Raw genomic sequence first — 14,099 nt, forward strand, 5'->3', positions numbered from 1 at the left:
ATGTTCTCTTATCCCATCCAGTCAGCACCACACAGATGTTCTCTTATCCCATCCAGTCAGCACCAATAGAACACTTCCGTTGGAAAAGCATAACAAGAATCTATTCTAATTGCTTACTGAAGAGATTAGAATATACAGTAACAGTAATGAACATCTGTTTTAGATTTATTTGCAGCTCTGACCTGTATTGCACCGCTTCATGTGCTCGTCCATGATGTTATCTGTTTCTCATTTTATAATACTTTGTATTAGTGTTGTTATTTTTATGAATCTTGCTTGTATTTATTGAACGTGTGAAGGAAAAAATAAAAGTTGTTCGTAATAAATTGTCTTTTGACAATTTAGTTGAAATCCATAACTTTTTCCGCTATCCTCCTCTCTTCTATCTTTATCTTAATCTCTCTCTCTTTCATTTCTTCTCTTCACTCTTCCATTTCCTGTATCAACTGGTTCCACTTTCTTTTCCCTAACTTTCTTTGTCTCCTCTCTGTCTCTCCACTTTTCAATGCATCCTCTCTCTCTCTCTCTCTCTCTCTCTCTCTCTCTCTCTCTACCCTTCATCAGATGGCACGTTCTCTTTCTTTTCCTCTCCTTCATTCCATAGACACACACCACATGTGTTCTATAGCACACAATGCACTCTCTCTCACACATACAGGCAGACACACACACACACACACACACACGCACACACACAATCACAATGACTCAGCCAAAGGACAGACAGACTGGAACATAAACACACATGCACAGATGTACACAGGTACACACTGCCCCTGAAGAATGAACACACACACATGCACATAGGTTAGCATTTTTCCATCATGAGTCTTGTTCTGGAGGCAGCTCTGCATTGTTGTCCCTAGCTGGCACAGCCACAAAGTCTTAAAATCTGTTTTTAAACGTAACCTTAACCTTAACCACACTGCAAATCCATCTGCCACACCCTAACCTTAAATTAAGACCAAAAACTCATTTTTGTTTTCAGTACTTTTTACAATATAGCCAATTTTTACTTTGCAGCTGGCCTATTTAAGGGGAAATTGCTCAGTTCTGCCTCCAGGACAAGACTCGTGACAACAAACGTCAACCTGCCACATGCACACGGATTCAGCCAAAGGACACAGACTGAACATCTACTGCTCCCCCTATGGGCAGGTAAKTAGTACTGACATAAATCACTTCCTATGGTAGAGCCAGCTGGTTGTGAGCATGCCCAGTTGCACCTGCTGACCTTTCCTTAGCAGAGAGAGAGGCCATGTTGTAAAGCCGCCAGCCGTCTAACCAGCCAGCAGCCACACAGCTGGAGGCTAGGGTCAAAGGTCAACAATGCTGAGCTATGGCTCTGTTCCGACAGCTTGGATCAGAGGCATGTCTACTGACTGGCTGGGGGAAGGAGGGACGGAAGTATGTGGGTCTGCATCTGCATGCCATGGTGTGGGTGCATTTTCATGGCACATTCCTGTCTCTGTGGGTAAGTGTTCACTCCTTCTCTCTTACCCCCCTCTCTCCTTTTTCTCCCTCCATCTCTCCTCTTGTCTCTCCCTCTCTCTCTTGCTACGTGGCTTTGTGGGCCACAGGGCCTTTGAAAAGCCTCTTAAATCTCTGGGCCTGAGCTGAGCCACGGGCAGGCAGCACAGGGCTCAGCTCCACAATAACCCCCTATAGCAGACAGCACACCCAGGGCACAGCCCCACCCAGACTGGGCTAGGAGAAAGTTACAGGGGAACTCTGTCTGAAAAGACGAGATGCAGTGCTTTAGAAGTCTATACCTCTTCATTGTAGGGTGAAGGTCGAAGGTTACAGTGCCCTTTGAGGCAGCAAATGATAAAGGACAGGAGTTGAATGAGGAGAGAAGAAAACAGTAGTTGAAGAGAGTGTGGGGTTATGAAAAGAGGAGCAAATGTGAGATAAAAGAAGATAGGAGCAGAGAGCAGATAGTGAGTGTTTCGAGCGAGAGATAGGAGAGGAGAGAACAGGAGGAGGAAGAGAGACCTGCTATTGTCCTAGTGTGACCCAGGGCTGTTTAACTTTCTCCAGGAGTAGTTACACAAAGGGGGAGACGGGTAAACAAGGCTCCTGCATCATCAAACCCAGAGAGAAAGAGAGAGAGAGGGGAGGTTGAGTTAAAGAATCAAAGAGGAAGAGGGGTAGAGACACAGACAGTAATGGTTTTCCACTGGACTAACACTGTACCCCCTCTCCTATAACGACAACAGCAGGATAGCGATATAAACTGCTCAAATGACCAGGAATTAGCGACTCTGCAAACAAACATGCTACTAACACTCACTGTTCACACATGCATGCACGCACACACACACTACGTTAATCCATTCAGTCCTTTCTGTTGTTCCCCTACAGAGGTCTACTGTGACCTCTAGTGGTCGCTGGCGACAACTGCAGTGAATTCTTGAACGAGTTAGATTAATAAGGACTGTGGAAACTTGACATCCAGGCATCAGTTTGTCTATGGGTGCCACATTTCCTGGGACATGAGAAAGCCAAGGGCCATTCCTGCAGAGTAACGAGGAAAAGGAGACCATTTCCCGAGCAGTCACTCAGATTATGTATTTATTATAGTTTTAATATTGTTTAAAAATTATTGTTTTATTATTGTTATAATATTATTGTTTTAATATTATTGTTTTATTGCCATCTGCTGGACTGAGTGAGTATTACAGGAGACTGGAGAGAAAACAAGAGAGCAGACTGGCTGATATTTGATTAAACATGACCAGGGTATGACATACATAAAATGTCTGATCTGTCATTGTTGAATAGATCCTCTGTATGCTGGGGCTCACATAGTGATTCGCTTGCCTTGGACATGACACTTCAAGCAGGGCTGGGGCAAGGAGTGGGGTTTAAGGGCTGTATAGAGGGAGGGAAGGAGAGAAGAGAAGAGGATGGGGAGAGGAGAGGAGAAGATTTAGAGGACTGGATAGAGAGACAGGAGAGGAAGGAGGGAGGGAGATGAGAGCGTTTAGAGGGCTGTATAGATGAAGCGGAGAGGAAGAAAGGAATTAAGGGAGAGGAGAGGAGAGCAGAAGAGACTTTAAGTGGGACTTTGTGTCTCCAGTGCTCTTTACAAGTAGCGTAATAACTCTAAACTAAGGAATATTTCTAACAGAGTAACCAACCAATAGAAATCCCAAGAGCACTTCAAGTCCACAGCTTCCATGTGTATTGGATTCTTCTGCATTCCATTACCGTGATAAATCTTCCATTCCCAAACTTGTCCCAGTAGCGTAGTTCCACTGTAGGATGAATCCCAGGTGGTATCCAGGCTTTGAGCCTGTCCGGTCACGCACTAGTTGAAAGACAGCGTGAGAGGGCAACAATAGGTTTGGAGAATCAAATTACATTATTGAATTTGACGTCCCCACGCGCTCCCATCTCCACACTGCGTTGGCTAACGAAATACAGGGCCACGGAGTGTAATTGAACAATGCAGTAGGGCAAAACGACGTCCCAAAACAATTAACGTCGAGATTAATGTGCCAGGTAAGTTTTAAACCCAAATGATTTTTTAATCTGCTTTATTGTCGACAATGGGGTTCTGTATGTCCCTGTCAGGTGACCTATGGCCATAATTAATGGGCCTATATTTTGTTTCGTTCATTAATTAACTATCAGTCTATGAGGGGAAAACCTGGAGGATTCCTTCCCGGTCCGAAATCAGTAATGGCTCCGGAGCTGAGACACAAATTACAGCCATAGCCACTTTACGTCCAGAATCCATCTTCAGACCCGGCGTTTTCCAAACAGAGATGGGTGTGGCCGCGTCGGCACGTTACTGCTTACTGTGCTGTGTAGACTACTAGGCTACTGTGTSGGACTGGGCTGGSCTGGACAAGACGATAGCCTAGACATAAGGCTGAAGACATGAATGATGAACCGAACCTACCGCTTTCCCGTCAGACGCCATGGGCTCGCGCATTACCACAGCTCCCCAAGGCTCGAGAAACAGACGAGCCCAGTCAACCCAGCATAGACGCAGCATAAATAAACATGCATCTCACGCAGTACTTTTCACTCTCAAAGCCTCTGTGTTTTAATTGCCGTTTGTCGGGCAGAGCTCATCTAAAAAAATAACCCAAGTTACGCTCGTGTGCGTCAGGGTAGCACAGAGAGAACGAATCAACGACACATTCAAAGCAAAGGGGAGGGGGTATTCATGATTTTACTCATATTTTAATTAAACAATGTGGTGTCATTTTGAATTAGGCTATCGGCATGAATTTATTATATGCTTCTCCTTACGAAACTGATACGCGAAGCCTATCAATCCCTATCCTACTCTGATCAACACCACATGTGGAGGCGCGAGTGGAGCAGAAAGAGCTGGGCAGTAACAGTTGCTGCGGCAGCACCCGCATTGCAACACAGAATKGATGTTCCGCTGTACCAGGATGGGCAAGACTAGCTGTTGCATGCATGGGTTTCGTTTCTATCCCCCCTCCAAAATAACGAGACAGATCCCGTTGACGTCACGTCCTCTGTTACCTATAGCTATCTGTATGTGTATTCCCTCGCAACTTGATAGGTTGAACAGGGAATGCGGCTTYAGAAATTCCGGTTGGAAGTTGGGCTGAACAGCACGGGTTCTCATCATCAGCTAAGCGACAAGCKTGGGAGCCGGCGTGGCAGTTTCGAAGGAGGCTGTGAAGCAACAGGAATATGGATTYGAATTCCTGGACATCGGTTGTAGCCTGTAGCCCACTATAGCAGCAAACCGACCATCTCCAGTGCCAGATAGTGATGAAAAAACTCATCTTAACTTTCCTTAAGAAGACCACCTTCTCTTGTGGTCGAATTTTGCAATCTTGCCTCCACTCTTTGCCCACCCTTCCAACCCAATGCTCAGGGGAGATATGGAGTATCACAGGTGACTGGAGCCCAACAGGGACATTTTAGGATTGTGAACTGGAMATATCGCATTGAGGAAAGGATGGTGAGTATGGGGAAATGTTCATCCTGCTCTCATCTCCCATTAACCAGCTATTGCCCCCATTCCCTCGCCTCACCCTCACCCTGTCTCTCAGACCCACGGTTCCATTCAGACAGAAGTCCCGCGGTGCCGACATGGTCACATTCAACCGTGAAGATCACCCTCATCATCACAAGTGATGCCCGCTCACCCCGAGGCGACAGACTGACACACACACACACACACACACACATTCACACACAAACACAGTGCAGCAAACAGATGACAGATGAAAATGATGTTTGCTGGTGTATTCTCTACTCTCATGCCTACCATTAAACCTGTTGACTGATGAAAGTTGTTACTTTATCCTAACAGCTCATAATATTCAGTGCTGGTTCAGCTATTCTGGTTGGCCGATAAATGTTTACTTTTTGTGGTTGCTTGCAATACAACTTTATAAAGTGATGGAGGTGACACTGACGCATCAAGTGAGAGTGAGTGACGAACCAGATGACTTTCATTTCAGATATTGGTCTTCGATATTGCAATCTTCTTTCCCTCTTGTGGTTTAAGAGTGAGCAGGCTAATAAGTAAGTGTGATAAAATGGATTAAGTGTGAATTAAAAAATATAAAAAATAAATAAGGAATGGAGGACAATAAATGGAGAAGATGCTGTAGGGAAGTGGTTCCCAGACTTTTTATAGTCCCGTACCCCTTCAAACATTCAACCTCCAGCTGCGTACCCTCTCTAGCACCAGGGTCAGCACACTCTCAAATGTTGTCATTTGCCATCATTGTAAGCCTGCCACACAAACACTATACGATWCATTTATTAAACATAAGAATGAGTGTGAGTTTTTGTCACAACCCGGCTCGTGGGAAGTGACAAAGAGCTCTTATAGGATCAGGGCACAAATAATAATATGATAATAATCAATCATTTTGCTCTTTATTTGACAATCTTACAGATAAAACCTTATTTGTTCATCGAAAATTGTGAATAACTCACCACAGGTTAATGAGAAGGGTGTGCTTGAAAGGATGCACATAACTKTGCAATGTTGGGTTGTATTGGAGAGAGTCTCAGTCTTAAATRATTTTCCACACACAGTCTGTGCCTGTATTTAGTTTTCATGCCAGTGAGGGCCAAGAATCCACTCTCATATAGGTACGTGGTTGCAAAGGGTATCAGTGTCTTATTAGCGCGATTTGCCAAGGCAGGATACTCTGAGCGCAGCCCAATCCAGAAWTCTGGCAGTGGCTTCTGATTAAATTAAATTTTCACAGAACCGCTTGTTGCAATTTCGATGAGGCTCTCTTGTTCAGATATCAGTAAGTGGACTGGAGGCAGGGCATGAAAGGGATAACGAATACAGTTGTTTGTGTCATCCGTTTCGGGAAAGTACCTGCGTAATTGCGCACCCAACTCACTCAGGTGCTTCGCTATATCACATTTGACATTGTCCGTAAGCTTAAGTTCATTTGCACACAAAAAAATCATACAATGATGGAAAGACCTGTGTGTTGTCCTTGTTAATGCAGAGAGAGAAGAGCTCCAACTTCTTAATCATAGCCTCAATTTTGTCACGCACATTGAATATAGTTGCGGAAAGTCCCTGTAATCCTAGATTCAGATCATTCAGGCGAGAAAAAACATCACCCAGATAGGCCAGTCGTGTGAGAAACTCGTKATCATGCAAGCGGTCAGACAAGTGAAAATTATGGTCAGTAAAGAAAACTTTAAGCTCGTCTCTCAATAAAAAGAAAAAACGTGTCAATACTTTGCCCCTTGATAACCAGCGCACTTCTGTATGTTGTAAAAGCGTTACATGGTCGCTGCCCATATCATTGCATTGTGCAGAAAATACACAAAAGTTCAGGGGCCTTGCTTTAACAATGTTAACTATTTTCACTGTAGTGTCCAAAACGTCTTTCAAGCTGTCAGGCATTCCCTTGGCAGCAAGAGCTTCTCGGTGGATGATGCAGTGTACCCAAGTGGCTTCGGGAGCAACTGCTTGCACGCGCGTTACCACTCCACTATGTCTCCCTGTCATGGCTTTTGCGCCATCAGTACAGATACCAACACATCCTGACCACCAAAGTCCATTTGATGTCACAAAGCTGTCCAGTACTTWAAAAATATCCTCTTTTGTTGTCCTGGTTTGCAGTGGTTTGCAGAAGACGATGTCTTCCTTAATTGACCCCCCATAAACGTAACGGACATATACCAGGAGCTGTGCCAGGCCCGCCACGTCTGTTGACTCATCCAGCTATAACGCATAGAATTCACTGGCTTGTATGCGAAGTAGTAATTGTTTCAAAACACCTCCTGCCATGTCACTGATGCGTCATGAAACAGTGTTGTTTGATGAAGGCGTTGTCTGTATAGTTTTTTTGGCCTTTTCCCCCAGCATTGTCCCAGCCATATCTGCGGCAGCAGGAAGAATGAAGTCCTCCACAATAGTATGGAGCTTGCCTGTCCTAGCCACTRGGTGGCTCACCATATAAGATGCGTCTAGCCCCTTCTTATTAATGGTATCTGTTGCTTTTATACATGTCTTACTACTCGAAAGTCGTCTTAATTCTCTTTCCAAAAACTCCRGTGGCTTATTTTTCAAATTGGCATGTTTTGTTTCTAAATGTCTGCGCAAGAGTGAAAGTTTCATCGAGTTGTGAGATAGTACTTTTGCACATATAACACACTGTGGCTGAGGAAAGGCACTACTCCCAATGTAAGTGAAACGAGGCAGTGAAACGAGGCTACTCAGTTGAYAAAAAATCCTCACCCAAATGTATAGCCCTGTTGGAAAATATAAATGAGTAGTAAGACATGTTTGAAAATGTGAAGGGGAAAAAAAGGTGGGGGGAAAATATATATATATATATAAGTAAAGAAAAGTATCACCCTGACCGTAGAGAATCTTTTTATTTCTCTATTTGGTTAGGTCAGGGTGTGATGTGGGGTGGGCGTTCTATATTTTGTATTTCTTTGGTTTTGGCCGAGTGTGGTTCCCAATCAGAGGCAGCTGTCTATCGTTGTCTCTGATTGGGAATCAMYCTTAGGCAGCCTTTTTTCCCACCTGTGTTTTGTGGGTAGTTGTTTTCTGTATAGTTTATGCTCCTTACAGAACTGTTTCGGTTTTCCCTCTTGTTTATTTTGTTTGAGTGTTTGAGTGTTCAAATAAAATAAACACTTACCACGCTGCGCTTTGGTCCGATCCTCATTACGACGAGAGCCATGACAGTACCCCAGTTTGGAAATACCTGCTCTAGGGTAACCTCCCGGCTTTTACTGTCTTTCTCGCACTGTTTGTTTTCAGTACTACCCAAACACTTGTTAGAGGGAAATTACTAGTTTAAAAGAAAGATYAGGGTTTAATGAAATTCATTCACTTAAATCCATCAGTCGTGAGTGTGTATGTGGAGGGTGTCTAAAACGTCAGTGAGTYGCCCTTAACCATGCTGTTTTCTGAATAGTCCTGTCTGCCGATTTCCCTGTTCAAGTTCACTAATCCATCCGGTGTGTGTTTGTGTGGTTTTCACGTTGTAGAAATTATTGGAGACAGGCGCAGGAATTCGTAATACGGGGGTTTAATACTCCACCCAAAAGTACAACATGCCATAAAAGGCACAGGGACGAKGACCAAAACAAACACGTATACAAAAACACAGGGATGTAACCCAAACAAAATAGCGAGGTAAAACCTTTAATAAACACACGGGATGAGACCCGTATTAACAATGCACAGAACTGAGAACCCATTGTCCCGTTCCTGACCATGTTTTGTGTTAGTTTTGTATGTGTTAGTTGGTCAGGACGTGAGTTTGGGTGGGCAGGCTATGTTATCTGTTTCTATGTTTGGTTTAAGGTTGCCTGGTATGGCTCTCAATTAGAGGCAGGTGTTTGGCGTTTCCTCTAATTGAGAGTCATATTAAGGTAGTGTTTTTTCACACTGTTGTTTGTGGGTGGTTGTCTCCTGTGTCAGTGTTTGTCGCACCATACGGGGACTGTTCGGTTTGTGTTGTACATCGTTCATTTTATGTGTAGGCTATTTTCCCTGTTTCGTTGCGTTCTCGTGTTTAATGTAAGTTCGTCGTTCAGGTCTGTCTACTCCGTTTGTTTGTTTTGTTAGTTTATAGTGAAGTTCGTTGTTTTCTCCTTGTCTTTATAAATATTATGTGTTCACAACCCGCTGGCCTTGGTTCCCTCAATACTCCTCCTTTTCGGTTGAAGAGGAGGAGGACCACCGTTACAGAACACCCACCAATCCAGAATCAAGCAGCGGTGTAAACGGAGTAAGGGACAGCGCAAGAAAAGGAAGGAATGGACTTGGGACGATGTATTGGACGGTAAAGGTTGCTACACATGGGGAGGAGATCCTGGCTGGAAGGGATCGCCTCCCATGGGAACAGCTGGAGGCACTGAGGAGAGCAGAGGCAACGTGGGAGAAGGGACCGGAGTTATGAGGGGACGCGTCTAGCACGGAAGCCCGAAAAGCCCGTAGTACCAACCCAAAAATTTCATTGGGGGGGGGCTAAGAGGTGGTGGGCCAAGCGGCAGGTAGGCAGACCTGCGCCCACTTCCCAGGCTACCGCTCTGAGAGAGACGCGGGAGTACGGGCAGGACACCGTCGTTACGCAGTAGAGCGCACGGTGTCTCCTGTACGTGTGCCATTAGCCCAGTGCGGGTTTATTCCACTCCCCGCACTGGTCAGGGCTAGAGATTGGGCATTGAGCCAGGTGTCAGTGAGGCCGGCTCAAAACGCGTCTTGGTCTCCAGTGCGTCTCCTCGGGCCGGCATTACCATGGCACCTGCTTACGCATGGTTCCCCGGTTTCGCCTACTATTAGCCCCGTGCGGGTTATGTCCCACCCTCCCCGCACTGGATGTTCGGAGGGACCGGGAGCATTCAACACAGTAAGGTTGGGCAAGCGCTCCAATGCTCAAGAGACGCCAGTTACGCTATGCCAGGTCCGCGGTATTTCCGGCGCTACTCCCCGCCCCAGGGCCCATAACCGTTACCCTAGTGCCCTACACTACGCACTCAGGTTATCCAGTGTCGGTCTCCAGAGCCCTGTGTTCCTCCTCGCAAGCCACTTTTCCTATGGGTGCGTGTATCTCAGAGTCGGTGCCTCCAGTTTCCGGCACCACCACTAATAAGCCACCTGTGCGTTCTCCAGAGCCCTTGTAGCACACTGTTCCTTCTCGCCCGTACTCCGTCCTCTGATGTGGTGTCACTCAGCCCGGTGCCACCAAGTTGCCGGTGTACTCACACCGCACCAAGGAATATAGCACGCTTTTGAGAGTCCAAGTGTGCCTGCTCCCTGCTCCCCGCACTCAGGCTTGAAGTGCGTTGTCCCCACGTCCGCGTGCCCTCCAGTTCCGGCACCACCCCGCCACCAGGCCTATCAGTGCGGCTCAGCCGGCCAGAGTCTGCCGTCTGCCCACGGCGCCCTGAACTTTTTTTTTTGCCTTCCCTCGCAATGATTTCACCTGTTCGAAGAATATATAACACAGTGTACAGATGTCTTACTAGCAATTACCTATCGTATCGCAATTCCCAATGGAGTGAGCACTTCCACCTCTATATCTGACGTATAGGAGGTCTTCTTCTCCCTTATTAGTAGTTTGTATGCATATACCCATTATGAATATAGACCGCTAACGGATACGGCCGAAACTCACATTTCTTTGTTGTTTATATAGCTACTAATTACTACTGGCACGGAATCTACTTCACAGATATATACAAGTTTATCCGCCTTGTATTTTATTATTTTATGCAGTTTCATCTTGACTATTTGGCTGTATCTTTAGATTGCAACTGACTCAATTCCTTGGCACACAATTATGAATGTTCCTAAATTATAGTATCGATGCAAAGTATACATAAGCTTGTGGATATCGAGCAAGGGCACACATTATCTTATATATATAGTTTCCCGTCTTGCCAAGCGACCGCATGAAACTGCCCGTCTGTATTTGAGGCCTTCCAAGCGCCCGTCTGCCATTGAGGCCTGCAAAAGCCGCCCGTCTTGCCATAGGCCTACAGAGCCTTCCGCCAGACAGGAGCCGCTAGAGCCTTCCCGCCAGACAGGAGCCGCCTAGAGCCTTCCGCGCAGACAGGAGCAGGCCAAAGCCTTTCCGCCAGACTGGATCAGCCAGAGCCATCCCGTCTCGGCAGCCCATCTGAGCGCCATCCGTCTCCCAGCGCCGTCTGAGCCAATCCGTCTCCCCAGCGCCATCGAGCCACCCGTTCTCCCCAGCGCCATCTGAGCCATCCGTCCTCCCCAGCGCGCAATCTGAGCATCCGCTCCCCAGCGCCGTCTGAGCCAAATCGTCTGTCCGCGAGCCATTAGAGCCGCCGTCTGCCACGAACGCCGTCAGAGCCGATACGTCGTCAGGAAGCCCTAAGAGCATTCCGTCCAGACAGGATCTGCCAGAGCCGCCAACCAGACAGGAATCTAGAGCCCGCCCAGCAGGTCGCCAACAACCAGAACAGGATCTGCCAGGAGCCGCCAACCAGACAAGGATCTGCCAAGCCGGCCAAACCAGTACGGATCTGCACGCCCAGAGGGCGCCTAAGCAACCAGACAGGAATCAGCCAGAAGCCAGTCAGCGAGCCATGAGACGTCCAGAGCCGTCAGCATGCCATGAGCGTCCCAGAGCCGTCAGCCGCTGCATGAGCGTCCAGACGTAGTCAGCATGAGACTGGCACCTCAGCCCGAACGGTGCTAGAATCCAGAACCTGCCCCTCAGTCCAGAGCTGTCCTCTTCTTGTCCGGGCTGCCCTCAGTCCTGAGCTGCCCCTCTATCCTGAGCTACCTCTCTATCCTGACCTACCTCTGCTGTCCGGTGCTATACTCTCTGTCCTGAGTACCTTAGTCCGGGGTGCTCTGCCCCACCGCTCTCCCCCCCCTCCACTGTCCTGGTGCTGCCCCTTTATTAAGGGTTACAATTAAAATTAAGTGGGTTGTTAAGTTGAGAAACGCGCTGTCATATCTAAGGGTGAGACGTTAAGCTGGGGAGGTTGACTATGGTGGGGTGGGGACCTCGCCCAGAGCCTGAAGCCACCACCGTGGTCAGATGCCCACCCAGACCCTCCCTAGGACTTTGTGCTGGTGCGCCCGGAGTTTCGCACCTTGAGGGGGGGGTTTATGTTCACAGTTCCTGACCGTTTTTGTGTTTAGCGTTTTGTATGTGTTAGTTGGTCCAGGAGGAACGTGAGTGGTTTGGGTGGCAGTCTATGTTATCTGTTTCTATAGTTGTTTAAGGGTTGCCTGGTATGGCTCTCAATTAGAGGACAGCGATGTTTTGGCGGTTTCCTCTATTGAGAGTCATATTAAGGTAGGTGTTTTCAACCACTGTTTGTTTGTGGGTGGTTTCTCCTGTTGCTCCGTGTTTTGTCGACCATACGGGGACTTGTTCGGTTTGTGTTGTACATCGTCATTTTATGTGTAGGCGTATTTTCCCCTGTTCGTGGCGTTCTCGTGTTTAATGTAAGTTCGTCGTTCAGGTCTGTCTACTCCGTTTGTTGTTTTGTTAGTTTATAGTGAAGTTCGTGTTTTCGTTCTTGTCTTTTAATAAAATATTATGTGTTCACAACCCGCTGCCTGCCTTGGTTTCCCTTCAATACTCCTCCTTTTGGGTTGATAAGAGGAGGAGGACCACCGTTACAACCCCATAAACAATGCACGGGACGAGAACCGTAATAACAATTGCACAATACTACACGGGACGAGACCAGTAATAAGAAGTACACAATACACGCAGCACGAAAGCCAAAACAACAAAGCACAGGTACTCACAAGATCAACGGACATGGGAACAATAACCGACCAAACAATGGTGAACAGAGGGCACATACAGTATACAATTACTAATCAGGGGAATTGGAATCAGGTGTGTGTAATGAGACAGTTCAGTGACGCCTAGAGGCCGGTGACGTAGACCTCCGGAACTGGTGCACGGAATGAGCAGCAGTACCGGGGGAATCCGTGACAGTGGTGTGTGTGCGTGGGCACGTGTGCATGTGTGAGTGAATTACCTCACTCGATTAGTGATATCTAATGCCTCATTGTTGTACACACAACAGCAGCACCAGGAAGATGGATACGGCTATTTGTAGTTGTGCTGATTTCATGACTTAATTAACATAAATTCCCTCCACTTTAGAGTTACCAGTGATCTATTATCTGTTGATGTTATATAGATGTTCAATTAAAATGATGTTCTGGGAAGATTCAGACAGCACCTGTGAGACAGTGGCTTTTAAATAGAATCCCTATCAAATCCCTCTCAAAGATACAGAAGAAACCATGGAAGTCTGTACCTGCTCATAACATACTGTAGCAACAGGGAGGATGTAACAACAAGGTCTGCTAAGACAACTTCTAATAGGCTCTTGGATGCCTCTAAGAAACTTCCTCTTAAAAGTCTAACTCCATCATGAAACTTCATTCCAGAGATAAGTACTCATCCATCCTTGAAAGAGATATAAAGAGATAGAGAGAAGCGGGTGCATTATAAACGTTGGACTCATTTTGACATTCACTCTCTCTCTCATCCTAGAGATGAGGGCTTCCAGCCGTTCCTGAGAGAGAGAGGGAGAGTGAGGGAGAGAAGAGAGATAGAAAGAGAGGGAGGGAGAGAGAGAAGAGAGATAGAGAGAGAGCACATGTCTGTCCCTGAGCGAGAAAGAGAACTTGAAAGACAGACAGCATAGACAAATAGCTGCTTTAGCTGATTTATATGTAGGAATCACTAGAGAAATAGCTGCATTAGCTGCTTTGCATGTAGGAATCACTATCCAATAGCCTCAGAGGAACTTTAGAAGTGTATGTCTGTCTGCTCCATGTGTAGAGATGACCATCTGAGGGCTAAAGTGTTTTCCTTCTCCATAGAGATGACCATCTGAGGGGCTCCTGAACTTTACCTAGCCTCATACTACGACTGGGTCATATTTGACCCCAGAGGCATATTTTTATTCCTAGCCCAAAGGTGGTTTTATAGGTCATCCTCTCAATTTTCATGACTTTTGTCAATCCAACTTTGTTCTTAAATAATCTAAATTATTGTTTAGTTAATTTCTGGTATCACATATGGATTTTTTTTATTTTAAAGTCAATTCATGGTCATTTTTGACCCCTAGCCAAAACACCC

General features: G+C 46.4%; 1 pseudogene; it reads left to right on the forward strand.

The window, feature by feature from the left end:
- LOC111982721 (chordin-like) overlaps window positions 1-9,418 on the forward strand; it is a 45,583-nt pseudogene extending 36,165 nt beyond the window's left edge.
- Window positions 9,419-14,099: the final 4,681 nt, after the last annotated feature.

This window comes from Salvelinus sp. IW2-2015, linkage group LG22, assembly GCF_002910315.2.
Source record: "Salvelinus sp. IW2-2015 linkage group LG22, ASM291031v2, whole genome shotgun sequence".
Classification (NCBI taxonomy): Eukaryota; Metazoa; Chordata; class Actinopteri; order Salmoniformes; family Salmonidae; genus Salvelinus; species Salvelinus sp. IW2-2015.